The sequence below is a fragment of the Protopterus annectens genome, chromosome 15.part0 (assembly GCF_019279795.1).
Source record: "Protopterus annectens isolate FY-2018-M chromosome 15.part0, PAN1.0, whole genome shotgun sequence".
NCBI lineage: Eukaryota > Metazoa > Chordata > Ceratodontiformes > Protopteridae > Protopterus > Protopterus annectens.
In genome coordinates, this window is record NC_056749.1 from 248,047,697 (window position 1) to 248,071,646 (window position 23,950).

The following is a 23,950-nucleotide window of genomic DNA, read 5'->3' on the forward strand; positions in this document are numbered from 1 at the left end:
AAGAAATGTAATAAAATCCAACGAGACCTTCAAAAATATGCAAAACACCAAGCATATCCTAAATCGGGGAATCCAGATAGTAGCAACCATAGCAACGGTCAAATACAACAACATTCGGCCAATATCGATGACGTCAATCCGCCGCTTGAGGGTGATGACGACAACATCCGCACAGAAGGCGAGGAAAGCACGGAAGAAGGCGGAAGATGGTTGGATCGTTTAAGGAATCATAATGAAGTGAACAACCAGCAAGAATTTCAAAAGACAGGTGCCAGACCCAAACAGACTTTTTTGGGACTAACTGCGGGCAAAAAACGGAGAATGTAAACTGTATCACTGATGAAAAAGCGGGAGTACAGAAAGCAACGGGTTTTCTCCAAGAACCTTATGTTCTTTCGCCTATGGTACATTTAGAACACCATCAGCATAACGTGAGTAAGTCCCGCATAAACTTCAAAGATAAGTTTGCTTGTATACAGGACAACTGCATTATTACAACGTCTTCTTCCGATGATAATGTACCTGATATGAATGTGATATGTGATAATAGTAATGTACAAGATTATGATAATGGCTGTTGTTTTAATACTCAATTGCTTCAAGCACAAAATAATAATGAGCATGACAATATATTACTAGAATTAAGTACATATCAGTACAACGAAGATGGGTTAAGCAATGATGGGTATAATGTAAGAGATAAAAATGGAGATGTGTATGTAACAGAATGTTTAGATAATCAAAATTACTTGGTCAATTTTTATATAAATCAAAATCCAGATAATTATATTATTCAGAGTGACAATAGTATGCAACTACATGATGTAGATATAGCAGCATGTTTGAATATGAATTTGACAACAGAACATAATGAGTATTTTTTATGTAATCCAAGTGTTATAATGAATACAAAGAAAGATTACAAAATATATAATTATTCTTCCAAAGATATTACAGCAGAACATGCTGATCTATTTTCAAAAGGACTCAATTTTGTCCCATGTATTAAAGGCAATATGGTACAATCTATATTAGATTTAAAGTTATTTTCCAGAAAATTAAATTTAAAGGTATACTTTAATAATAACATTGAATGTCAAACTGGGGTAAAGAAAATGTTCACGAAACCAAGTCTATTCAATCCACCCATGAATGATGAAATTATGTACTTTGAAAGGAGAAGTGAATATGATATAAGAACATTTTATAAGCAATACAAATATAACAAACATGTTAATATTACAACAACTGAAAAACAGCTTCTCAAAGATATACAAAATGATCCAAAATTAAGAGTCATGAGACCTGACAAAGGTAATGGTATAGTTATATTGGATTATAATGATTACAGCCTATACATGACTAACATGTTAATGAGCAAAACATATGTAGAAATAAGTAGAAATCAAGTACATATAGCATATAAAAGAATTGAAACAATGTTAGAAGACATGTTATACCAAGGGGGTATCACTGAAAAAGAATATGATTTTCTGAGAAATGAACATCCAGTAATCAGTGGTATCTTCGGAATACCAAAAATACATAAAGGCCTTGACAACTTGGATTTTAGGCCCATAGTAGATGGAAATAGAAGTGTTACATGTAATATAAGCAAATATTTGGATCATTTCTTTAAGGAAAGTATGAAATCTTTCAGTTATATAACTAAAGACTCATGGGATTTTTTGAGTAGACTTAATCAAATAACTATGAAAAAAGAATATATTTTCATCACAATAGATGTAGTAAATTTATTTACTACAATACCCCATGATGTAGGCCTATTATGGCTGGAAGAACAACTATTTTTGACAATGAACAAGATCAAATTAATATATTAATAAATTTAATGGAAATAGTACTCAATAATAACTACATATTTTTTGAAGGTAGTTATTTTCAACAAATCAGTAGTAGTATGGGGGCACCTTGTGCCCCATGTATAATAATGAGTTATTGGGAACAAAACTATTTATTTACAACAGAGTTTCGTGAACATCTGATAATGTATACCAGATATTTGGATGATATTTTTATCATATGGAATCCAGATAAAAATATAAACATATTGGAAAAATTCCTACAATATATAAATAATACAGTAAAAATTTTTGAAATTTACCTATAATGTCCAAGAAAATAATATTAACTACCTGGATGTAGATATAACACATGATAAACAAACAAATATTTTGAAAACAAAAATACATAGAAAACCCACATTTTCAAATGCGTATTTGCATTTTGATAGCTGGCACCCTGGCCATCAGAAAAAAGCCATAGTTAAGGGGCAGATGGTCAGGGCAGCCAGGATGGTCAGCGAAGAAGTAGATTTCTTAGAAGAAATGAAATACATCATGCAATTATTCATGAATAGGGGATATCCAGAACAATTTTGTGTTCAAATATTTAATGAAGTAATAAATAAAAGAAAAAATGGAACATATACGGCAATTTTAACAACTGGTGCAATATCAATTAATAATGAAGATATAATGGATCAACAAGCTTATAATAACATCCCATTATACATTATTAAATTTGATGATTGTTCCAAAGACATAGAACACATTATTAAGAGAAATTGGGATTTCTTTGTTAATGATAAAATTGGGAGACAAATATTTAATGGAATAATAAAATTTGTATACAAGAAGAGTCCTTCCTTCAAAAATATATTAGAAAACAAAAGAAATACTGAAAAATATACAAGTGTAAGAGATGGAAATGTTAGATGTGGGACATGTAGTACATGTAGTTATATTCATGAAACCGGTACTAATATTAGGATTAATGAATGTAATATAAAAATACATGGGCATTATAATTGTTATACAATCAATGTAGTATATATAGCTTTGTGTCAACAATGTAAGGCCTTTTACGTGGGAAAAACGAAGAGAAAATTTAGAGAACGAATTAAAGAGCATTTATTAGATATTCAGCATCAGAAAAATAGTAATGTTTTAGCAAGACATATTATGGAATACAATAATCATACATTTAAATTTATGGTTGTAACTCAAATAAAACAGGATTTACAAGGAAGGATCACCATGTATCACTTGGATATGGAAGAACTAAAATGGCAAATATTACTCAATTCATGTATACCTCCGGGTATAAACGAATATATGACCATCATGCCATTATTAAAATTGAATAGAATATATAATAAATGATATATAATATCAACAATATACATTACATTATATTATGATTAATTCTTGTAAATACATTAGCAATAATACAATATGATCAATTTATTGGAACAATTTATAGAAATACATAAATATAATAGAATTAGTAACTAACATGGTTGCATACTATATGTACAAAATAACATATACACATTAATTGTATTAAGTAAGAAATATGCATACCATATACTCCAATAAAATATGGTTAAGTCAATTGATAATAATCAAGTACACTAGTAGTACACTGTTTTATCACATTTTATACATAGATATAATGGTACATAAAATATTCATACAGGAACATTTAACAACATATAGGTTCCAATTGAGTATATTTACGACAGTATGAGTACAAAACATTATTAATGTACATAAGATAAATTCATCATTAATAATGGTTTTTTATATATATTTGTAAGAATAAGTATTTGCACAAAACTTACAAATAGATCATTTGGATACCTTATAAGTTATTTTTAAGTATATTAATGTATAATTAATTTAGTAAAAGTACACATGAGGTAGAGATGCATGAATATGTTTTGTATTTAAATAATAGGGTTTTTTTAAAATAATGCCATTTCCCTTTTAAGAATTTATGGCGGGAAATTAGGTCATTAATTGAATGATTATTGAATAATCAACAATGTATAAAAGAGTGAGGTAGAATGATAGAATGTATTCTGAAGAAGTCCTAGGTCAACAATAAAGCAGTGTTCCAGAGTTGTTCTTGTGGCTAATTGGAGTTGGTTAGTACCTGGAAGTTTTGTTTTGGAATCTGTTTCATCTCCTTATTGGCATCGGCCTCACCTTGCTTTTTACAACCATTTGTTCTGGGTAATGAGTTCCCAGTTTTTTGCTTGGAGAGCAATCTTTCCTCCTAAAGGAGCAGTCAATTGAGAAGTGCTTGGAAGTTTTAAAGTTAAGTCATTGAGACAGCTTACCATTGGGGGAGGGAGGAGTCTTTCTACTCCCTGATTTGGAAGTGGGAGCCCCCCACTACTTAGTCCTGTGCATACCCTGGGACTGAAGCCTGGGTGTTCTGCTGGTTCTGGGTTTGAACTGAGAAGGCCTGGAAGAGGCAGGAAAGGACCAATTATTTGAGGGCCAATGCCTACTAAATCTTGGAGGCTGCACTTGTAAGAAACTTTAACAGTTTGCATAGATTTAGCTTTTTCCTCCATCTTTTTAAGAACTACTTCTGCTTTGTTGCCAAACAGGCGGTCCTGATTTAAGGGAGCATCCAGCAATTTAGTTTTAACATGATTTGGCAAAGATTGCTCCTTAAGCCAGCATGCCTTCTAAGTACAGACCCGGTGACAGCAGCCCTGCAAGTTGCCTCTAGTGAATCAAAACCACATTCCAAAGTATGTTTTCCAACCTGTTCAGCAGAATGCATTAAATCCTGTAAATCCTTATTTTCAGCACAATCAGGAATCAACACCATTTTCTGTTTAAGCAATCCAATAATATGCTGCTGATACTTTAACACATGAAACTGGCAATTTAAGGCCCTGATGGCCAAGGTTGCAGAGGTGTATACCTTCTTACCCCATCTATCCAGGGCCCTGGAATCTCTATCAGAGGGGGTATGATTTTTGGCAGTAGCAGCCTTAATGCCCTTTGGTCCCTGTGAAATGGTCTCAGGATCCGCAGTAGGACTTTTAAAAAAACTTGTGAGAATCAGGAACCCTGTAATATCTATCAGGTTTTCTGGGAGCAGGAGGTAGAGAGTCAGGGGCCAAGCTAGATTCCGAAAAGGCATCGTCAACAATGCCCAGCACAGGAGAGACAGTTAAAGGCCTGAGTTGGGGCAGGAGTAAGAAATCGCTAAGCCTCTTTTTAGAATCAGAGTAATCCTGGCTTTCCCAGCAAAAATGCTCCCTAAGAGTATGCAAGGTTTCACCAAAAAAAAATCCTCTGGGGGAAAAGCAGAGGGAATACAGTCCTCTGCATCAGAATCCTCATAGGTAGATAAAGGTAAGTCCTGGTCATCAGAGGAGACAGAAATTTCAGAATCTTGGTCAGAAGTATCATAAGCAAATTCAGTCCTAGGTCTCTTAGGGGGGGAAGGTTGGCTTCCCCTGATTAAAATAATAAGGTCTTCAGCCATTCTTATAATTTGTTTTTTAGACATAGAGGCCTGACCATGTGGTCTGGGCGTCTGTTTCCTAGGCATGGTTAGAGTTTTAGGCCTTGAAGAAAAAGACGGCGTCTGTTTAATATGTAAGTCAGTAGGCCTGAATACACCCGCAGAAGCCGGTGCCTGCACAGTGGCTCCGGACCCATCCAAGGTAGAGAAATCCGTGGGTTCCATAGTTGAAGCATCTCGTGGCATACCGGACTCCGAATGGGTCTCATTAGAGGCCTGTGAATCTGAAGTAGCGGTGCAAAAGCACCTCACTGAGTACCGGCGAACTGGTGACTAGCTTAGGCATTGTCGGCAGCTTTGGACCTAAGCGGCCTGCCTCTGTCTTTATCTTTGCATTTTTTCGGAGTGTCAGTAGTCAGGTGGCTTACTGAAGACATATCTGGATAATTGAACCGTGTACCAAAATATTTAGAAGCGAAAATATACAGATAATGAATAGTTCGTGGTTTAAATAAGGCACAAAACCAACAGCGAGGTACGTCATGGTCAGGCCCTAGGCAAGGAATACAGTACGAATGAAAATCTTTATGAGGTATTTGCTTTCCACAAGAAATACAATTATTGACTTTTACTGATATCGGTTTAGAGCAAGAAAAGGTTTCCCCAACAGGGTACTTCGCTTTAGTTGAAGACTTCAGTTCTGAAACTCGAAAACGAAATTTCAGGAGTCGGCCGACCGGCACTTGCGAACTGCTTCTGCTTTGGGCACCGCATGGCAAGAAAGACTAATGGCGTTGGCTGCATGCTTTATACCCCTGACGACCTGACGTCACGGAAGATGAGACGGCAACCGACGCAGGACCCAAGACTTTGATAATCAGGCCGACTGAGGGCTACTGCAAGCAGATAACCCAAATGTGATGACTGCAACAGTGAAACACGAGGAACATCAAGAACGGGCTCAGAGCTGATCCTTGATGCCATCCGACCTCCACCCTGAATGCATCAGTCACTCCTACCACAGACCTCACCACTGTCACACTACTCTCGTACGTATCCTGTACCACTCTTACATACTTCTCTGCCACTTCTGACTTTCTCATACAATACCACAACTCCTATCTAGGCACCCTGTCATATGCTTTCTCTAAGTCCACAAAGATGCAATGCAACCCCTTCCAACCTTCTCTACACTACTCCATCAACACCCACAGGCCAAACATTGCATCCGTAGTGCTCTTTCCCAGCATGAAACCATACTGCTGTTCACTAATCATCTCCCTTCTTAACTTAGCTTCCGCTACTCTTTCCCATAACTTCATGCTGTGACTGATCAGTTTTATCCCTCTGTAGTTACTACACCTCTGCACATCACCCTTATTCTTAAAAATCAGTACCAAAACACTTCTCCACTCCTCAAGTATCCTCTCACTTTCCAAGACTTCATTAAACAATCTGGTTAAACTCCACTGCCATCTCTCCTAAACACCTCCATGCTTCCACAGGTATGTCTTCTGGTCCAACAGCCTTTCAATTCTTCATACTCTTTACAGCTGTCCTTACTTCCTCCTTGCTAATCCGTTGCACTTCCTGATTCACTATCCCCAATCATACAACCCTCTCTCTCTTTCATTCTCTTCATTCATCAGCCCCTCAAAATACTCTTTCCATCTGCTCAACACACCCTCTGTTTGTATGTTTCCCTCATTATCCTTTATCACCCTTACCTGCTGCACATCTTTATCAGCTCAGTCCCCTCTCTGTTTAGCAAATCGGTACAGGTCCTTTTCCTCCCTCCTTAGTGTCCAACCTTTTATACAACTCTTCATACGACTTATCCTTAGCCTTCGCCACCACTCTCTTCACCATCTGCCTCATCTCCTTATACTGCTGACTACTTTCTCCATCTCTCTGTCAATCCCACTTCCTCTTCACCAACCTCTTTCTCTGTATACTCCCCTGTACTTCCTCATTCCACCACCAGCTCTCCTTGTTCTCCTTTCTCTGACCAGATGTCACACCAAGCACCTTTATAGCGGTCTCCCTTACAAGCTCTGCTTTAGCTACCCAACTATTTGGTAACTCTTCACTGCCACCCAGTGCCTCCCAGTGCCTATCTTAACTCTTCCCTGAACTCCACCTCACAATCATTCTATTTCAACTTCCACTTGATCCTTGGCACTGCCCTCACTCTCCTCCTCCTCTTCTTGATCACCAATGTCATCCTACAGACCACCATCCTATGCTGCCTAACTACGCTTTTCCCTGTCACCACTTTACAGTCTCCAAATCTCCTTCAGACTGGCACTCCTGCATAGAATATAACCCACCTGTGTGTATCTTCCTCCACTCTTGTGCATCACTCTATGCTCCTCCCTCTTCTTAAAATACATATTCACCACAGACATATCTATCCTTTCGCAAAAATATCTAGGAGCTAAAGAGGGAAATGATGTTTTACAGACTGTACAGTCCTTCTCTTATCCAGAGGGGCATTTAGGAGTTTTGCTTTTACATGATTTGGCAGGGGCTTAATCTTCACGCAGGTATGTCTTCAACACTGAATCCATACCAGGATGTTTTCCTCTAAAATCTGTCTACGATCTTGCTGTCACTGGGAAGAGTACTCCTGGTAGTAGCCACAGTAGTTCTCTTGCTATAATCTAAGGACATCATAGTTGAATCTTCCAAAGGATTTTTATAAAGATATTGTGGGAGTCACTGACCCTTTAAAATGGTCAGGTGCAGAATAGAGGAAATATGGCATTGATGAAGTATTAGCAAGTGCATCTTCCAGGGCTTCTATCATTGCAGAAGGGTTCAATGGTTTTGCGTGTTTCAGGCCCAGAGGCTCCCTGTATCATATTCCAGGTCTTCCTGTGAAGGATTTCCTCAAATGAGACATCCTGTGGTAAAGATGTAGAGGACAAGGTAGAATGGAAGACATTTGGTCTAGTTCAACCATCTTTGAGTTAGACTTGTCAGAATCATCCGGAGGGTAAGGATTCATTTTTCCTTTCTGGAGAAGGGACGCCCAACAATAACTGAAGTTGACTGCCTGGTTCTCAGAAATTCCATAAAATCTTGGGCCACCCTAAAAAATTCCTGTACAACCTAGGATGTAGAAGGAAGATAGGATTCCTTAAAGCAGAGGCCGTGGCAAGGTGGCAGATGTTCATTTTAGTTTTGACTTGAGTTTTCCTGTGATTGACTGTAGGGACCACCTTGGACTCTGGTCATGGGAAGGCACCCAAGACCTTGATCCAAGTACCATTGACATCCTCACTTACTTACAAGCAAGGGAACATTGCCCTCATCCTTGGCAGCTATAATCTGAGCATCAAACCTGAAGTCCATAATGATGCTTCTAGACCAACCAACAACAAAGCACAGTTGTATCATGAGGATGTGCCTACATACAAGACTGTGGTAACCTCAACAGGGTTTGTGTCAGAGGTGTCTGTACAAACAATTACATCTGTTGGCTACTTAGCCACTTTGTCGCATCTGATATTCATGAGCCTATTAACCTTATGCTGTATCTTCTCTACAGGGCCTTCCTTCAAGTACTACTGCAATTTTTGGCAGGACATTAGTACTGTGTCTGGTCAATGCTACAGCAATCCAACACCAGATGTGTGAGTCCCAAAATAACAGTTCCAGAGAGATTTTGCTTTCCATTTGTTCTCTCATTAAACCTCATAGAATGGGGATGATCATGCATGCTGTGCTCAGGCCACACACAGAATTCATGTTTACTACGGAAAGAATCATGAGAAATTTGCTTCCTACATTCTGCACAATTAACTTTTTCTTAACAATCTGACATTTAGTACTGATGCTTAAAACTAAAACAAGCTAGCATACAATTGCAGGGAAATGCAGACAGGAAATGTTCCCTAATGGGCTACATATCTGATCTCCAGAAGCTAGGCTGCAGAGAAACAACCATAACACAACAATGCATTCCATCTTCTGCTGTGGCAAGAAAGAACTGAAGATGGTGTAGGACAACATGCTCCTTATTCTACCAAAATTCTGACATCCGCGTGAGAGGATGTCCATCCGTTCAGAAGGAGGAAAGATGAAATGCTCTGGAATCTGGGCCAGCCATGTTATCCTGTACGGCAGAAGTTCCCTAAAGTTAAAGGACATGCTTGGTATCAGTCATACAAACAATGATACGTAGGATATTCAAACCCAAGTCATTAGCTTTGCAGACAGTACCTTAACCACTATAACATACTTCCAGTTTTACATTTAAATTCAAAAAGCAAAGTCGGAAAAATGATGTACTCACAGCACGTTCATAAGTATTTTAATATATTACATTTAACTGAAGCTTCAAAATGTTACACAGAGAATTTAAACAAAATACCTCTGTTATAACATGGAGCATGTAAATAGTGACACTATTTTAAGGCAATGTGGTCACTAAATGTATTTTACTGTAGCTAAAGAAAGCAAAGCATCAGGATATAAAGGAACAAACAGGAATCAAAAGCATATCACATTAATTTGAATAACAGCTCTTTGTTAAAAGAGTACTTCACAGCATAAAATAATCAGTGGGTCTGGATTTGATGGCAGACGTGTCATTTCTAAAAAGGTGCTGCATTTTCTTCAGAAGGTGCACTGAAAACCTTGGTTCACTGAGCAATTCCACACATACAAGTTTTGTTACAATCTCCAAGGTACGTCGTTGTGAACCTTGAGAGACCACATGCATCTCATTGGTTTATCAAATTTTCTGCCTTTTTAAAAAACAGTATAAATGTAAATGTTCCATTCCTGTCACATATACTGGCATTTCATTATAAAAATAAACATGATGTGGTACACAAATTAAAAGCATATCTCAGCTATTATTTAATGAGTTATGAAACTCCCTGACTATAAAAAATGAAATGCACTTTTCACAGATTATAGTAATAAACCCCCTAAAAGTACAACTCTCTTAAGTATGCACATTGTATTAAGCCATTTATTCATATACAAGACAGCAAGAAACTGTATGGTAAATTACAATAGGGGAGCTTCATATTTAACAATACAGTTCTACAGTAACATGCTCTTGAAGTACACTTAACTTTTCCCTGCAGTTAAACTATGAATACATTGTTGTTTTGCATTTGCTAGAAGTAAAGCAGAACTTTACAGGTTCTAACCTCCTAAGAGGCAAGGAGAAAATTACACTACATCTCCACATATATTTCCCTTGCTTACAGGTTATATACTGACATACAGCTCCACAGCCCACACTGAAGCTGGAAGAGTAGGTGTGCGAGCATAATGACCAGTCAATAAGAACTGTGAGTAAAAAAGATTGTTTCTCACACCCAAAAAACGTTGAAATTACAGCCTTAAGTGAGTTATCAGGAAATGCATATTAAGGTTCAATAAACATATATGAATTTTAAATTATTTCTCTAAACTTACTGGGAAACTGCAGAAGAGAGCATTTTTTTAGAACAAAGTTATTTTTTAGAACAAAAAGAGTTCACTCTGACAACCTTTCCAAAGAAATCAAACTACAGAGTGACAACGTAAATGCAGCCTTAAAAAATTACAAGAAATAAATACAAATTTTTACTCAATATACTACAATTAATGCATGTACTGGTAAGCACATCACAGGCTGCCAAATGTGATAAAGTTACAAAACATAATTTTGTACCATTAATAATATAAAGAAACAATATCTATTAACTTGCTTTGTAAGAAAATATATGAAGCATTATTTCTATATTAGCAGATACAAATGAATTTTAAGATGACAAACAGTCTTGTTTAATGGATATTGAGAAATCCCACTAAAGATTATGCAAGAAAGGCAATAAACTTACATGGACCTGCTAGGAATCAGAGAAATAAGTGTGACTAATTCAAGAAACATCAATACAAAGAGAAGCTCAGTAAGGTTTTAGTTTGACAGTACATCAGCTCAGACTTAGCTCTTAGTAGTTCATAACATTCAAAAGTATTCTAACCATATGTCTACACCAACCAAAAGGGTACAGCAACAGTGCTTATTCTGCCATACTCCACATCCGATGCTCTACTGCATACAACATTTTATCTAACTTCATAATACTTTCTTTTATTCAGTAGTGAATGACGAGTCCGATATATCCTCCACAGCAGTCCAACTAATGCAGATGGAACTTCATGTCTGCCAAAGGCAAGAAAAGGCAAGGTTATAACAGCAGAAATGGATTAATGTCAAGACCAAAAAGGCTGAAAAAACTCCCAGCTAATGCAAACATTTCATACCCCATGTGCTATATTCCATTCCAAAGAGGGTTTCTTACTGTGTATAGTTGCAAAATATATGGAAGAGTACAGTTGCATAACTGACTTAACAGTAGATGTTAGAATTCTTCAGTGCCTCGGTGGATATTGGGTTATCTGCCAAGGTAACCCACTACCGGCCAGCTTTCAAAAGCTCAGACTCCCCTCCTTTTCTTTTCCTGTGACAGCTGATTAGCTGAGCATATCCCGAAACGGATGAAATGGAAGTTTTCTGCTGTCATATGAACTGAGTGTTCAGGATTTTTCACTTCCACAAAAGACAGGGAAGGACTTCAAGCCAGAATTCATCCAGCAAGAGTAAATTTGCAGTCAGTCACAATACCATATAAAAACTAAATCCAACAACAACTGAATCAAAGAGGTTGAAAACCACCTCGACTATGCACAATCTGAAGGATAGCGAGTGGGTGCTGCCACTGAAGTAGTGAGGAATTTTAACATTTACTGTTACAGTTAAGTACGACTTATGCGACTGTACCATGTTCATCATTCAAACTGCCTCAGTGGCACTCTAGGCAGATTCCCAAGGCTTACCCTACTTGAGAGGTGGAAGGATAAGCCTCCAGGAGGCCCTGGAGAATAATCCTAGCAAAGCCCATTGTGGACCTTTAAGAGGAATCCAGTTTGTAGTGCTTTCTGAAAGTAGGAACAGAGGGCCAGGTTGCTGCCTCTAGAATGCTTCTAGAGTCCACCCCTTTCCAATTTGCCATCAAAGAGTTTATGACCCTAGTTGAACGAACCTTAACCTTGCCTGGAAGAGACTTGTCATGGTGGAAGTAACAGAAAACAGCAGCAGAGGACAAACATTATGCTACTGTTTGCTAAGAGATAGGATGCCTTTCTTAGACCCTGCATAGGAGATAACCAGCTGTTCAGCATTCCTAAAGGGCTTAGTTCTGTCAAGGTAGTACATAAGCCTCTGCACATCCAAGGTATGTAGAATCTTTTCTCCTTTGTTGTTTGAATCAGGATAAAGTACTGGGAGACTGATGGCTTGATTCAAGGTAAATTCAGAAACAACTTTAGGCACGAATGATGGATTTGTGCTTAAGACAACCTTGTCCTTATGAAAAATCAAATAGGGTTAGCACACCATGAGAACCTGCAGCTCAGAGACTCACCTTGCAGATGTCAGAGCAACGAGTAAAGCAGTCTTCTATGTAATGAATTGCAAATCTGCCTGAGAGGCACCACCTACAAAATCTCTTTCACTTGTAAATGTATGATTTTGTAGTTGCAGGTTTTCATGTCTCCTTAAATACTTGCTGCACGTTCTCATGGAACAAGTACCTAAAACATATCAAAATGTATTCATACAGGCTGTCAACTGCAGTTGCTCTTAGATGGGGTGTAACATTCACTTCTGATGCTGACTAAGCAGACCCATTCTGTGAGGATGCTTGTGGTAACTGCCCTTGGCCAATTCCGTTAAAAGGAAGAACCAACTTTGCCTGGGCCAAACGGGGGCTACCACAGTGATATGTGATTCTTTCTGAATCTTTAGAAGTATCTAGAGAATCATTGGAAAGGATGAAAATACATACAGGAACATTCCTGACCATGGGAATGACAGAGAATCTGTCTTCTAAGCATGGCTGCAAGGATGTCTTGAACAGAATTTTTTCAGTTGTCTGTCTTGAAAGGAGGAGAACAGATCTACTTGAGGTATTCCCCACATCTCGAGTAAGTCCTGGAAGACCTCTTCATGGAGCTGACACTCAAGATGCTCCGCCCAGGACCTGCTAAACTGATCTGTCACTGTGTTTTGTTCTGACAGAATGCATGAGACCCGAAGAATCAAATAATGCTTTAGAGTCAGCTCCCATGCTATCAATTGCCAACTGGCAAAGAGGGTATGGCCTTTTACCCCCTTGCTTGCTCAAGTATCACATCTTCCGTAGTGTTGGCTGTGACCACAAAAAGAGGACCTAGAGTCCATAAGTGGTGAAGGACTTTTAAGGTATGAATCACTGCCAACATCTCTTTTATGTTTATGTGCTATGGTGTGTCCTGAGGATTCTATAAGCACTGCATTTGAACTCTCATGGACACTGCCCCCCATGCAAAACCTAAAGAGTCCATCGGGACAGACTGGACTGGTGTCTGAAGACAGAGAGAGTCCTGGATTCAGAGACAGTTGATCCCTCCACCACTACAGTTCCTGTTTCACAAATCCCAGTACCAGAACCTGGGAATCCAAAGGCTGAAAGTACAACAATTATTCAAATACCATTGAATTTTTCTCATGGATAGTCTGACCAGTGTATCATGAGGCACACTGATGCCATGAAGCCTTGAATTTTGAGGAACACTCTTGCTGAGGCTACAGGAAGACAGAAATCCCAGAAAACGCACCAACTCAGAACTTAGTCTTCTGGCAGGAAGGCCATACTTTTTGCTGTGTCTATTCAACACCCAAGGAATACAATTTGTTGAGAGGGTGTGAGGAAGGACTTTTGAAGGTTCAATTTGAAGCCCATGTGGGAAACGGGAATGTGACCTCGTTTAAGGACTTGAAGCACCTGGATACAGAATCTGCACAAATCAGCTAGTCATCTAAATAAGGAAAAATGTGGATGCCTACAGTTCTGCAATAGGCAGCCACTGGGACCACACACTTTGTAAAACCTCGAGGTACAGTAGATAGCCCAAACAGTAATACAGAAAGCTGATAACTTAAGCCAGACACAGAAAATATCAAGAATGTCCTGAAATTAGGAGCAATATGAATATGTTAACCATCCTTGAGATCTAGAGTCAACATGAAACAATGGCTTTAAAGCAATGGTAGGACCAACTGTAAGGTGAGAATTTTGAATTTTGGAACTTTTACAAAGGTGTTTAGAAAGGACAAATCTGGGACGGATCTCCAATAGTGCTTTTGTTTTGGTAACAAAGATTCTGGAGTAAAATCCTTTCCCTTTGTGTATCTCAGGCACTGGTTCTATGACCCCTGCTTCTACCATGGGATAGTGACCTGGAGGAAACAGCTCTGTCTGGTCTGGTGGGTGTGGGGAAATTCCCCTGAAAGGGGAAGAATTTTCTATCTGTCAAGTATATCCTCTCCAAATTATTCTCGGAACCCATTTGTCTGAGACTATTTGAAACCAGGCTGCAAGGTTAAGGGAGTGCCTGTGGGAAGGAGGAAGAGGAAGAAAAGGAAGGTTGGTGTGGGGGGGGGGGTGCTCTGTGACTCAGCACAGTCATTCTTTTGCAGGGGGGTGATCTTTTTTCTGAAAAGGAACTCCTCTTGTTTGGTTTCAAAGCATTAACCCCCCTGACATTACTTTTTGGATCCCTGGCTGGGATTTTTGTTTGGTCTAGGAAGGAAAATGCATTGTTTGGGAGAACCTGGGTAAAACAAACATAAGACACTCATGCACCTGTTTTTGCCTCTATCATCCCACTGTTTGAGGATCTGCATAACCGAGGGCTCAAACAACAATTCAGAACTTAAAGGTGCATTCAAAATGTCTGCTTTTAAATCACCAGAGATGTTCTGATTACGTTACTAAGCACAGAGTCTTAATACAAGAGAAGAACCATTTCTCGAGACTGTATCTGCACATTCAAGCAAACCTCTCAAAGCATGTTTCTAAACCAGAGCCAAATTAGAAACAATTTCATTCATATAAGGCTTTTGCTCTGCAGGTAAAGATACAACAAAATCATCCAAACCGTACGCACACTGTAAAATAAACTTCCACATATAGTCTTGATAACATTCCGAAGGCTAGATTACTAGAAAGAGACATCCTTTTGTCCTGAAGCTCTAGACATTTTTCTTCTTTATCAGGGGGTGTTGGATTAGATAAAGCCAAGGACTTTTTATTTGTGCAGGCAGCTGAGGAGACTACAGCCAAGTCAGCAGTCAAATGAGAAAAGAGATCTGTCATATCAGAGGAGACCCTAAATTTTCTCCAAGCCTTTTTAGGGACTGATCGAATAGATACTGGTGTCCTGCAGGCAGCTTTATAAATATTTACCAAAGCTGGTAAAAGAGGGGGACAGACACAGAATTCGGCATCTCATCCTCCATAAGGTCATATACCCTGCCTAGCTCTCGGAAAGTTCTCGACTGCATCTAAGCAAAATAATCACTAAATTTAGCAATCGTCTAAGGAAAAGTGAACAAGTGTTTAGACTTAAGCTCAGGTTCACATTCTAAAGAATCAGGGTTACTGGAATCCGTGAGAACTAGGAAATCACTATTGTTCACATTAGACTCCTCATCATTCTCTGAAACAGCAGAAAGGTCTCTAGCTAAACTAGCACTAGAGCTATGTATAGGAACAAAACTACCAGAATTAGCTGTCTGCAGACCAGTTTAAGCCAAGGAAATCACATCCGCCTTATAAACAACTTTAATCTGATCAGCTGTATGATGAAGCTTCTGTTTCTTTTTCTTGTGGACTTCCCCAATAGCTAAAATATCTGGAGACAGAATATTATGTCTGGCAAGGGGTCTCTTATCCTGGACTACTCCTATACCTAAAAGTTTTGGTGTTTCCACACATGTGACCATCTAATGGAACAGCCCCAGAGGATGTACCTAAACCCCGATTCACAGTGGCTGGCAAAGCTACACTAGAAGGAGACAGGACAAAAGGTAAGTGGTCTGCAGGACAGAATCACAAACCATAGGATGAGATATATTTTTATTTTGTTTTATGGTTTTAGGTCTTTGTCACCACCTTTTATGTTTTGTATTGTTTTTTGTTTTTAGTTGAAACTGGATTTGATACGGGCTGCGAGTTAGGAGCCATCAAGTTGGAGGAGACAACAGCAGCCAGAATAATAAACTGACAGCACTAGATAACGTATCACAATTAGCAAAGTTTCTGTTAAGAAGGTTCTCCCCACACAACTAAATCCTGCCAAACTGTGCTATCACCAAAAAACAGTTAAAATCTGGGTACTTTTCCGCTATCGGGTCAACACTTATAAAACGCTCGCACAGCTGTATGCACTGAAGTGGCTGTTTTTCGAAAGTCCAAGAAACAGATATGAAGCATGCTCTTTTACTGCCTTATAATGACTCAAACCGAGAGAATGTAAGAAAAAAATGGGAGCACTGACTGGTCAAACCGACAACTGTCATGTTTTTCCTACATTAAATAATTTATGATTATTTGCTTTGTTTTCCCTATTAAGGGCTACACTGCTGCGTGTGCATTCTGCAAAAAGTTAAACGTTACAGAAATGCCAAGGCACAACAAAAGGGTGCAGAGTTGAAATCCGTCTGTTATCCAGTGAAAGCTAATGGGAAAAACTGATTTTGCCCCGGCAGATATTTTTACAGAGAATATCAAGTCTGAAACCTCCGATGTCTACTTAGTGAAGCAGTATTTTCGAAAGACACAGACATTAATTAGCCTTTTTTGGACTGTTTTGTAATGAGTCAAACTGCAGAAAATGTCAGAAGAAATGGGAGCACTAACTGATCAAACCAACAGTCATGTTTTTCCAACACTAAATAATTTACAGTGATTTGCTTTATTTCCCCTCTTAAGGGCTATACTAACATCTTAAACGTAACAGAGATGGCAAGGCACAAAAAAAGGGGCAGAGTTGAAATCCGTCAGTTATCAACTGAAAGTTAATGGGAAAAACTGATTTTGCCCTGGCAGGCATTTTTGCACAGACTATCAAGTCTGAAACTCTGATGTGTGCTTAGTACTTTTGTCCCAAAGTTCATGAGTCAGCCACAGTGCGTATGTACAGAGTGGTCACGAGTGAAAGTGCAGCACTTTAACGTCTGTTTCTTTGTCTTTCCAAACAAGCAGTTTAGGTTAACAGCTGTGCGATCATTGTGTGTGCGTGATACAGCGTTACAAGTGTTGCCCCGATAACAGAAAAGTACCAAAATCTGTTCAGAATTCTTTTACAACTGACAGCAGTTAAAGAATTTCCAGTACACAAAGCCCAACACCAAAGCAATCAATATGGCAAACCAGTGTTAAAAATTAGCTCCCCACACTTAACCTTGTTAAACTGCCACAAAATAACATTTCAGAGGGATTTTAACTATATTTTCTTGTCAGAGTCAGTAAAATATCCACAGTACATTCAAATAACAATCTGAGGCAAAAATCACAATCCAATATTAAAAACACACAAAGCACAGTCATATGTAATAAATAACGTATAAAGGATGAAAAAATCCAAGTTCTGCAAAAATTTCCTGTCAAAAGATGAAAATAAAGCAGAGTAGCAACAATAAAGATAGACACAATTAATTCAGTTTTCACTGAACAAGACAGCTCCTATTGTCTACCAGCATGCGCACACACACACACACACACGCACACACACAAACTACACATCTGACAGAAATACTGAAACTTTCCTTAGAAGCAGTAAAAACAAGTATTTGTCAGACAGAAACCAAATAACACCTCTACAAGCAAATATTCCCACAGGAATTACTGTAAACACTGACAGAAATAAAATATTAAAATATTTTTAAATAAACATAAAAATAAAGGGAAAATAATAAATCTAATAAAATAAGATGAAGGTGATCCCCAAATGTGGCTGATCTGAGCAGTAAACTAGAAACAATAACACTGTATCTTGTGAAGAGTCAGAGGACTATCTTCTTTGAATGGCAAAAAAAGACTGAACACTCACTTCCTCTGACAGCTGAAAGCTTCCCTCTCAGGATATGCTCAGCCCGTTGTCACAGAGAGAGACAGAGAAGAGTCTGAAATGAAAGCACGCCAGTACTGGGTTACCTTGGCAGATAACCCAAAATGCCACTGATGCAGTGGAAATGAGGAAAATGAACTAACTTCTTACTTGATTTGTAAGGCGATCTTCTTTGATGGGTTTCAAGTTTGGGTTTATTCTCTCCACCAATTATGTTTAAGCAATTCTTCTCACAAACTCTCACATTCAACGTGGACATCTTAAATGCCAGAACATATCATGTTTCTGCACTAACTACAACATCACTTAGCCCCCTGAGAGCAACAGCTCACCTCCAAACACATTTTCAGGAAATTCAAAAATATTGAAGAGCCATCTCTGCAGCATTGATCTAAAGTTACAGAACAGAAAGACTGCACTATAGTCTAAATTTTACTATGACACAATTACAAGCTCCTGTTAGTCAAAATTGCTCTGAATAGCTCAGCAATCACATGCACTTTACTCCATAAAACATATATAAGAAATCTGATGTCCCCTGATAAAGGGAAAAAGAGAACAAACAGGATGAAAATGTCATATGTGCATACTCTGTAATACAGAAAGCCTAGAAATAACAGTTAAAAGTAAATAGGTTCATCAGTAAACACATTAATACATGATACACTACCCAAGGCCAAAGCCAGAATTGCAGACTGCTAAGGAAAGAGTTTACAATTCAAAAAGTACGCTCTAGATGCAACAGTATGTATTAGGCAGTCAGTCTATAAACCATTACAAGCCTAGTCAATAAACCATACTCAAAAGCTCTCTCCTGCCTCAAGGAGGACAACACAATATAAACCAGGGAATAATCTTTGGCTGCCCATCCAATTATCTAGGTTTACTTTGAAGGTGACAAATGTTTCACTCTGCTTGACATGTAGTGGACATTTGTTCCAGAGATGGGCTATATGTTGGGATACGAGTCTATCACACCATGTCTAATTTATCTGTTTTTCCATGTCTTTCAACTTTCTGGTTTAAAAGCCTGCATTTGTGCTGGTTTCCCACCTTTCCTATAACTAGTCTAGTCCAGATACAGATTTTCTTTATCCAGGACTGTTTGTAAGCCTCTGACCCCCCCCCCCCCAGCCTTTCTGTGTTGGAGGGAAGCCTTCTAGCTGATCAGTGGGAGGGGTAAGCACCAGGTAGCCTATCTACCAGAAGAGGAGTGGTTTCTGGCCCAGAAATTGTAGTTTATTGGCTGTTTCGTCAGTTTTTTCCACCTCCTTCAACTTTCTGGTCTAAAAACCCGCATTGGCGTATTTCCCATCTTTCCTGTAACTAGTCTAGTCCAAATACAGATTTGCTGTATCCAGGACTGTATGTAAGCTTCTAAGCCCCCCAAGCCTTTCTGTGTTGGAGGGACGTCTTCTAGCTGATCAGTGGGAGTGGTAAGCACTAGGTAGCCTATCTACCACAAGAGGAGTGGTTTCTAGCCCAGAATTTGTAGTTTATTGGCCATTTGGGCAGTTTTTCCATCTCTTTCAACGTTCTGGTTTAAAAGCCCACGTTTGTGCTCATTTCCCACCTTTCCTGTAACTAGTCTAGTCCAGATACAGATTTGCTGTATCCAGGACTGTTTGTAAGCTTCTGACAGGTGCCAAAGTCTGCTCTTCAATTTTTCCCTTAGATCTGCTAGTTCCCTCCTCTCCTGCATTTTTACTAGGTTATTAGTCTAGCACTTTACCATACCAGACGTCTTGTAGCAATTATTGTAGCACACGAATGTGTAATCAGCACTAAACATTCTACAAGGAAACAGCTCCAGTACTTATTATTAATGCCCACCCCTCCAGGCATTTCTAAAGGTCAGTTCCCTGTGTTTTCTCCTATTAACCTGGTGGACTTGGGCATCCTGTGGCAATGTAGCAACTGCCTCATGTACACTGACAACCCTCTCCTCTTACCTCCCAACACTCAGACTTGAGAGATGCACTTATATATCCAAATTGGAAACCATGCGCTCGCCAGCCAAGTCCAGAATAGCTGGTCAAGAGGAGAAGGTCAGCACTTGCACCACACCACATGGAACACACAGCCCTCCAGAACACACACAGCACTGCCTTCACTTAAAAACATAAGACTACAAACCCACCTTCGCGGAGGCTTTCAAGAAAAATCTAAACAAACAGCAGAGACCTCAAAGGCAAAAACGCACTCAACCACCACAACACAACACTAATCATGAGACACATAACTTTCTTAAACAGTGTGCCACTCAACCAAAGCCCCTAAGGCAAAACAGCATGCCCAGCACACTAGTCATAAGTGACACAATAGTGAGGCACACTGATGTCCCAATCACTAGGTTGAATAAGAAGAAAGTAACAGTCAGCTGCCTGACAGGTGCCAGGATCCACCACATAATGCATGCACTCAGGTCCCTCAACAACAGGTATAAATATGACTATATCATTGTACATGTGAGTGTGAATGACCTGAGATGTACCTCCCTGGACTACATGAAAGGAGACATGGAGGAGATCTCAGATTATGTAGCCCAGGCGGGTATGACCCTAGCCCTGAGCAGCATCCTACCATCACCCAGAATCATACCACAGTACAAGCAGAAAATGACTGATTTCAACAATTGGCTAAGGTTTTGGTGTCATTCTAAGGGGATCCAGTATCTGTCTGCCTGGGATGACATGACTGACAGACCTCGATGCTTTGCCAGAGATGGCCTGCATCTGTCACCCCTGGGCTTCTGGATACTGGCCAAGGCTCTTGCCACCCCTATAGTGTCTTTTTTAGCTGGTGTTCCAAAGACCAAGTTACCACCGTAACAGCTACAAACAAATGCAATCTGAGGGTCATGCTGCTCAATGCTAGAAGTCTAATTTTCAAAATGCACTCACTCGAAGCACTCCTTAAAATGGAGAACATCGACATTTGTGCTGTAGCAAAGACCTGGTTCAAGGCAGCAGAAAGCACCCCTGCACTACCAGGCTATAACTCATTCCACATCTTTCGGCCCCAGAACTTGGACTGAAGCTCCAAAGGTGGTGGTGTTTCCATATTTATAAAGGATGCACACACCTCCAGACTGGTAGCCCAACAAAATACATCAGAGATACTTCAGGTGCAGGTAACATTTTGTAAGACAGCGATTCAGATCATAGCCTGTTATAGGTCCCCAACCATGTCTCAAGACTCACACTTCACGTTCCTAAGCACCCTGGAGAATATTAGGGTCCAAACTAACACTTTCATACAGGGCGACTTCAACTACCCCTCTAACTGTGAAAACTACTCATGTACCAATACACTTGCCCAACGTTTTCTGGAATTCATTAATTCCAGTGCCTGGACCAGCTCATTCTTACCCCCACTAGAGATAGCAACATCCTTGTCCTGGTCATTACTAACCTGGGCAACCATTGCTGTACACCAATAGTCAACTCCTGCCTGGTTAAATCTGACTACAAACTAATCACCTTGGAAAGCACATCCCCCCCACCCCCCACAAAGGTAACCGCCATGAAAAACTTCTCCAAAGCTAGCTTTGGGCTCCTAAAAACAGAGGTGGCTAACTTTACGGCACCCATGCAAATGGAGAAAAGTTGCATGACCGCCAAATCATACACCAATGCACTGTACGAACACGTACACAAATGCATGGATCTCGCCATACCCAATAGAGCCAAGATGCTCTCCTCCAAAAAAAAAGGAAGCCAATCTGGTGGTCCCCTGCCATAAACAAACTCTACAACAGAAGGAGGAAACTGATGTGGAATAAGGTGAAGTCCCAAGACTGGAAAAACTCCCTTATCAGCCTCAACAAAAAGTTGAGATCCTCATCAAATCCTCTAAAGCTAGCTATGAAAAAAGAATTGCAGTAGATAGTAAAGACAACCACAAGGCCTTCTACAGTTACGTAAAGACTCTCCACGGCAATACCCAGATTTTTTCTGAGCTACTGCACAATGGTACCTCTCTATACCTAGCCAACAGATATTGCCAATATACTGTCCGACAGATTCAGTGCTAACTTTACCCCTCTCTCCCCCCAAAGGACCAATCACAATACCAGTAGATTGCCAGGCACCCAGTATTACTGCTGCACAGGTTAAAACAGCACTGTCCAAGGCCATGAATACAGCTCCTATGGGACCTGACAATATGCCTGGCTGTGTTCTACATGAACTACAGAATGAACTGGCACCTCACCTGTGTGCCTTGTATAATCACAGCCTCATCTCAGGCTTTGTCCCTACCGAATGGTGCACTGCTATAGTCATCTCTCTCCACAAAGGAGCGACTGCAGATCCTGGGAACTATCGCCCCATTAGCCTGATAAGTCTGATATGCAAAGCTATGGAATGCATCATCGTGGACCTAATAAACAAGGATATAGGGAATCTCCAAACTCTGGATCCCACACAGTTTGGTTTTGTGAAGGGTAGATCATGCCTGCTCAACTTGGTCGACTTCTTTGAGTCAGTCAGGTGGATGTGGATGTGGATAAAGGCAAGGTGGTTCATACAGCCTACCTTGATCTGGTCAAGGCCTTTGATACTATTCCCCACTCAGGAATCAAAGATAAACTCACTAAGCTATGCATCAACCCCTATATCACTAGGTGGTTTGCAAACTGGCTCACAGAACCCACAGTTTGAAAGTAGCTGACTCCAAGTTAGACTGCTGACCAGTCACGAGTGGAGTTCCACAGGGATCGGTCCTGGGTCCTCTCCTGTTTAGTATCTACTTCTCAGAAGTCCAGGCCAACACGAAGGGACTCTGGCTGACAAAGTTTGCAGACAATTGCAAGTTGGGAGCTATTATTAACTCCCCAAGTGATGTTGACATCCTACAGAAAGGCCTCACTGAGACGAACGACTGGTGTCAGAACCATGGCCTTAAGCTCAATGCCAAAAAATGTGTCATCACCTTTGGGAAAAACCCAGTGCCCATGAATTACCACATCGATGGTAGTCCACTGAACAGAGAAGGAGTTATAACAGATTGGGGAACACAGGTTGACAGCAACCTCTCTTTTGACCACCACATTGCCACTGTGGTCAGAAAGTCCTTCTATGTGGCACACCTCATTACTAAGGGTTTTGCATCCAGGAAGAAAGAGGTCACTGTCTCCCTCTACTCTTTCCTCTTTAGGCCAATCATAGAGTACAATGCCCCATTTGGCATGTACCTCACAAAACACCTGCAACAAGTGGAGAGGCTGCAAAAGTACCTCACAAAGAGAATCCTAGGCCTTAAACACTTGTTGTATATGGAAAGACTCAAAAAAACTCCAACTATTCTCAGTCTCATATTGCCTACTTACAGGCGATCTCTGCTTACCTTACAAAGCCATGTCTAACCCAGCTCTGTTAGAAATCTAAAGAAATCTCAATCCCTCCACACCACACGCTCCAGAGACCTCAACCTCATTACCACAATCAACGAACAGGTTTATAACCCAGAGACTGCCCATGCTATGCAATAGACTTCCCATACATGTCAAACAGAGCACCTCACTCGCCCCCTTCAAGAGAAATCTTGATGAGTGGATGGGAAATAGAAAATTCACCCCGGAGATCACTCTAGTGGCTCTACTCGACAGACACTGGGAACTAAGGTCGGGTGGCACAATGCCAGGGTAATCCTATGGGCTAGGCTTGTAAAGGCTCTAGGGCCATTAGCC

The 23,950-nt window shown here is 39.9% G+C and overlaps 1 protein-coding gene across 2 annotated transcripts in view; it reads right to left on the reverse strand.

Moving 5' to 3' along the window:
• Positions 1-9,596: 9,596 nt before the first annotated feature.
• Positions 9,597-23,950, reverse strand: part of TMEM19 (transmembrane protein 19) — a 521,036-nt gene continuing 506,682 nt past the window's right edge. For both annotated transcript variants that reach the window (XM_044056997.1, XM_044056998.1), the window contains one exon: positions 9,597-11,467. The gene's annotated coding sequence lies outside the window, so the exon portion shown is untranslated. The remainder of the gene's footprint in view (positions 11,468-23,950) is intronic.